This window comes from Carlito syrichta, unplaced genomic scaffold (assembly GCF_000164805.1).
Source record: "Carlito syrichta isolate Samal-C Ts95f unplaced genomic scaffold, Tarsius_syrichta-2.0.1 Scaffold130480, whole genome shotgun sequence".
Lineage (NCBI taxonomy): Eukaryota > Metazoa > Chordata > Mammalia > Primates > Tarsiidae > Carlito > Carlito syrichta.
Window position 1 is genome coordinate 7,414 of NW_007074576.1, and position 5,651 is coordinate 13,064.

Here is a 5,651-nt window from a genome sequence, read left to right on the forward strand (position 1 = left end):
AGACCCGCGGGCTCAGGCAATCCACTCACCTCAGCCTCCCAAGGCGCAGGATTACAGACTGAGCCACCGAGCCCGGCCCGAGGGCTTTTAAAGAGGAAGCCTGGGTCACGGCCTTCTACGCCAAGTATTTTCCCACGGCTGAAACTAAGGATTTGGTTGGGGGCGAGGGTGAGGTTGGGTGCGGGGAATCGAGAGCTTTTCGTCGGGTTGGGAGTCAGGGAAGGTCCCCTCTCTACAAGGACCTCCTGCAGTCTCCCGATTCCAGCTTCCCACGTGGGGACCCAAAATTCCCCAGGAATCACTTGTCGGAGTTTTCCTCGGCCCCGCCCAGAAGCCCTGCCGAGGGGACGACAACAAAGGGAGGCCACGCCCATCACTCTGTGACGTCACAGAGGGTCGGCCTTTTTTACCCCAGAACTTTCCCAGTATCTTCTGAGGGGGAAGTCACCTGCCTGCTCCGGCTTCCAGTGTCAAGGCTCGGGCTTCTGGCCTTCATCTCCCCCCCCCTTGGCCCCAGGACCCAGGTTTTGGGCTAGATGACCCCTCGCGCCCTTTGGAAACTCTGGCGCATAAAGATGCGGGCCGCGGACGGTTCGGCCTTAAGACTACGACTCCCAGAAGACCCTGGGGTCTTTCTCCGTAGCTGGTGGACGCTGTGGCTTCATGGGAAATGTAGTTCAATGATTATACTTTTCACTCGCGCCCGTCTTCCACCTTCGTTTCCCATCGGGCTGGATGCTGCGGTCCCAGTGGGAGGAGAGGGCTGGGCGCCAATCGTGAGGGTCCTGGAGAAAGGAACCGAGAGTTCAGAACTTGGATCCCAGAAGCTCTTTCCTTATCTTTCCGAGTACTGGAACGGGGAACCAGAAAAACTGGGACCACAACTCATACAAGCCCAGCAGCAAGGGGCTGCCAGACCTGCCAGACCTGGGTAGAAACATCCCAAAACATCATGAGTAATGCCAGTCCGCCGACGCTCCCCACCTTTTCCTGTAATATCATTCACTTACACACGTATGCAAGCACACAGCTTCAAAAAAAAGCTGCAGAGACAGGTTGGTGACGTGGCCTTTTAATTCATACCTCTGGCCCTCCTACCTGTGGCAGCTGAGCTGGGAATGAAACCCTGAAACTCCCTGAGAAGACTAGAGGCTTGGGTTCCCGGATGGGTGTTGGGGGTTGTGACCAGTTGACTGTATAAAAGGTGTCTTTCGACCGGGTGCGGTGGTTTAAGCCTATAATCCCAGCACATTGGGAGGCAGAGGAGAGAGGATTGCTCCTGTCTCTACAATAAATTTAAAAAATAAATAAAATCAGCCGGTTGTGGTGGCGTTTGCCTGGGGTTCCAGCTACATGGAAGGTTGAGGCAGAAGGATTGTCTGAGCCCAGCAGGTTGAGGCTGCGGTGGCCACGAGCGAGCCACTGCATTCCACCCTGGGTGATGGAATGAGTCTCTGACTCAAAAAAAAAAGTATCTTTCTTTGTCCTCCAAAAAACATCAAGGGGCTCCTGAAATCTCAATCAAGAATCTTGTCCTCCTTGGCCAAACCCTATGTGCCTGTCTGGGTTTGAGGCTGGGTCCACAATCTGCAGACCTCTGAGTCTTTTTTTTTTTTTTTTTTTTTTTGAGTTGGAGTCTCTCACTCTGTTGCCCACATCCTTCCGCCTCAGCCTTCCAAGTAGCTGGAACTACAGGCGCGCTACCATGCTGGGTTAATTTTTTATTTATTGTAGAGATGAGGTCTCGCCAAGTTGCCCAGGCGGGTCTCGAACCCACGGGCTCAGGCAATCCACTCACCTCGGCCTCCCAAAGCACGTGATTACAGGCTGAGCCACCGAGCCCAGCCCTCCGAGTCTTTTTATTCAGACGTGTCCAAAGCCAGATGTGCTGGTTCTGTAAGTTCAGGTGCAAGGAGCACAGCATCTGTCGGCTTTCCACAAGCCTAGGTGGCATGTTTATGCCTCCCGACTTCCAGAAAATAGTTGCCAGATCCCAGCGCAGCCCACATGCAGAGGAGGATCAATTTCCTTAATCATGAGAGGCAATCTGAACTTGGAGCCAACACACACAGTTCCCGTCTTTGGCAGTTTTTGATCTTAAAAAGAAAAGTGTTCCTGGATCTCTGGAAGGTTCTGCTTCAGAAGCTGCAGTATTTCAGCAGCCACGCCTTTCCCCACTCCCACATTCTAGCAAGTCTGCTTTTTAGTTTTTTGTTTTTTGATTTTTGAGTTGGAGTCTCACTCTGATGCCCAGGCTGGATTGCAGCCTTGACCTGCTGGGCTCAGGTGATCCTTCCATCTCAGCCTTCCAAGTAACTGTAGCTACAGGCATACACCACCATGCCCGGCTAATTTTTTTATTTATTGTAGAGACAAGGTCTCACCATGTTGCCCATCCTGGTCTCAAACCCCTGGGCTCAGGCAATCCTCTCACCTCTGCCTCCCAAAAGGCTGGGATTAAAGGCATGCGTAACCAGGCACATGTCTACCTTAAAAAAAAAAAAAAAGAGGCCAGGCAAAGTTGCTCAAGCCTGTAATCACAGTACTTTGGGAGGCCAAGGTGAGAGGATTGCCTGAGCTCAGGGGTTCGAGACCAGCCTGGGCAACTTGGTGAGCCTGCGTCTCTACAATAAATAAAAAAATAAGCTGGGCGTGGTGGTGTGTGCCTATGGTTCCCGGAAGACTGAGGTGGAAGGATGACCTGAGCCCAGCAAGTCGAGGCTGCGGTGGCCATGAGTGTGCCACTGCACTCCAGCCTGGGCAACAGCGTGAGACTCTGACTCAAAAAAATAAAAAAAGCTGGGCAAAGTGGCTCACATCTGTAATCCCATCACTTTGGGAGGGCAGGAGGATCACTTGAACCCAGGAGTTTGAAACCAGCCTGGGCAACATATCAAGACCTCGTTTCCAAAAAAAGTAAAACAAAATAAAGTCTTTGAGGTTTTCTCAGGGGCTGAGAGACTGTACAGAGTTCCACTCTGTTCACCAACTGTCCCAGTTTTCCACAGCCTGTGTGCAGAGTGAGATGCTGGCCAGCTAGAGATCATTTGTCTTCCATCTTGATCTTCTGGCAATGGTGGGCTGTTGCACTTCTGGTTGTACATGCATTAGATTCTTCACTTAAGTTATCTGGAATTCCAGGATTCCAGAATTCCATCTCCTCCAGAAGGGCTCTGCTGGGCTCCTCACAGGAATTAGAGTCTTCTGAGTTGCCATTGTTCCAGTCCCTTCTAGAACAAATCCCCTCCCTGTGAATCACTCCAGAAACACAAGGGGAGTTGGTGAATGCTTGCTCTGGACCAACCGTGTGTTCCTCCAGTCTTAGGACCCAGAAGAGAAGTAGCCCCCCTTCTAGAAAAGAGTAAGATGGTCCACACAATCTCCCCAGGTTGAAACAAGAAGACACTGAGAAACTTTTTAGACCAATAACAACTCAGGAAATTGACTCTGACATACCAAAACTACCTTTAAAAAAAGCCCTGGACCAGATGGCTTTCCAGCAGAATTCTAAATAACATACAAGAGGAACTGGTACCAATCCTATTGAAAGTATTCCAGGTGACTGAGAAAGATGGAATTCTCTCTAAATCATTTTACAAAACTAACATCACACTGATACCCAAACTGGGTGAAGATTCAACAAAAAATGAGAACTACAGGCCAATATCCCTTATGAACATAGTTTCAAAAATCCTCAACAAGATTCTAGCAAATCGGATCCAAAAACATATCTCAAAAATCATCCACCATGACCAAGTAGGCTTCATTCCCAGGATGCAGGGCTGGTTCAACATTTATAAGACCATAAATGTTATTAAATACGTCAACAGAGGTAAAAACAAGAACCACATGATTATCTCATTAGATGCAGAAAAAGCTTTTGATAAAATCCAGCATCTTTTCCTGATAAAAGCCCTCAAATACCTAGGTATAGAAGGAACATATCTCAAAATAGTAAGTGCCATTTATGATAAGCCCACAGCTAACATATTGTTAAATGGATAGAAACTGGAAACATTTCCCCTGAAAACTGGAACAAGACAAGCCTGCCCACTCTTACCCATCTTGTCCAACATTGTGTTGGAAGTCCTAGCTAAGGCAATTTTAGTTTTGTAAAATGATTTAGGGAGAATTCCATCTTTCTGAAATCAGGGATATCCAAACAGGAAAAGAGGAAGTCAAGTTCTCCCTCTTTGCTGATGATATGATCCTATACCTTGAAAATCCAAGAGAATCTGTCAAACATCTGCTTGCACTGATAAAGAACTTTGACAAAGTCTCAGGGTATAAAATAAACGTGCAAAAGATACTTGTATTCCTATACGCCAACAACTAGCAGGCAGAGACTCAAATAAAAAGCACAATTCCATTCATAATAGCCATAAAAAAAAATGAAATACCTCAGCATCTTCCTAACCAGAGAAGTGAAAGAACTTTACAACGAGAATTACAAAACACTGCTCAAAGAAATCCAAGAAGACATAAACAAATGGAAAAATATTCCATGCTCATGGATAGGAATAATCAACACTGCTAAAATGTCCATTCTACCAAAGGCAATCTACAGATTCAACACAATATCCATAAAGTTACCAACATCATTTTTCTCAGACCTGGAAATGACAATACAGAAATTCATATGGAAACATAAACAACCACGAATAGCCAAAACAATCCTTAACAAAAGAAACAAAGCAGGAGATAGCACACTTGCAAATTTCAAACTTTACTATAAGGCTACAGTAATCAAAACAGCCTGGTATTGGTACAAGAACAGGCACATAGACCAATGGAACAGGATAGAGATTCCGGAAGCGAAGCCTCAATTTCTCAACCAACTCATCTTTGACAAAGTCTCCAACAATAACCAATGGAGAGAGGAGAACCTATTCAGTAAATGGTTCTGAGAAAACTTTTTTTCAGTTTTTTCAGTAAATGGTGCTGAGAAAACTGGCTGATCACATGCAGAAGATTAAAACAGGACTCCTACCTATCACCATACACAAAAATCAGCTCAAAATGGATCAAAGTCCTAAACATAAAACCTCAAACTATAAAAATTTTAGAAAACGTAGGTGACACCCTTATGGAAATTAGAACTGGCAACCAATTCCTGATCAGAACCCTAAGTGTCCATACCATAAGGAATAAGATCAACAAGTGGGACCTCATCAAACTGACGAGGTTCTGCAAAGCAAAAGAAACTGTCAAGAGAGCAGGGAGACAGCCCACAGACTGGGAAAAAATATTTGCCAACTGTATGTCTGACAACGGCCTAGCATCTAGGATCTATAAGGAATTAAAACACGCCGAAAGGAAAAAAAACAAACAGCCCCATTAAATAGTGGCCAAAAGACATGAATAGACATTTCTCAAAAGAAGCTATATGGGTGGCCAACAGACCCATGAAAAAGTGCTCAGCCCCACTCACCATCAGAGAAATGCAAATCAAAACCACATTGAGATACCACCTAACCCCAATAAGAATGGCCCTCAGTGCCAGGCTCGGTGGCTCAGCCTGTAATCCCGCGCTTTTGGGAGGCTGAGGTGAGTGGATTGCCTGAGCCCACGGGTTCGAAACCCGCCTGGGCAACTTGGCGAGACCTCATCTCTACAATAAATCAAAAATGAGCTGGGTGTGGTAGCGCATG

The 5,651-nt window shown here is 46.5% G+C and overlaps 1 protein-coding gene across 1 annotated transcript in view; it reads right to left on the reverse strand.

Annotated features, from left to right (window-relative positions):
• The window catches only part of IZUMO1 (izumo sperm-egg fusion 1), a 6,546-nt gene extending 6,354 nt beyond the window's left edge, over window positions 1-192 (reverse strand). Inside the window, exon 1 of the mRNA XM_021708044.1 lies at window positions 120-192. The gene's annotated coding sequence lies outside the window, so the exon portion shown is untranslated. The remainder of the gene's footprint in view (window positions 1-119) is intronic.
• Window positions 193-5,651: the final 5,459 nt, after the last annotated feature.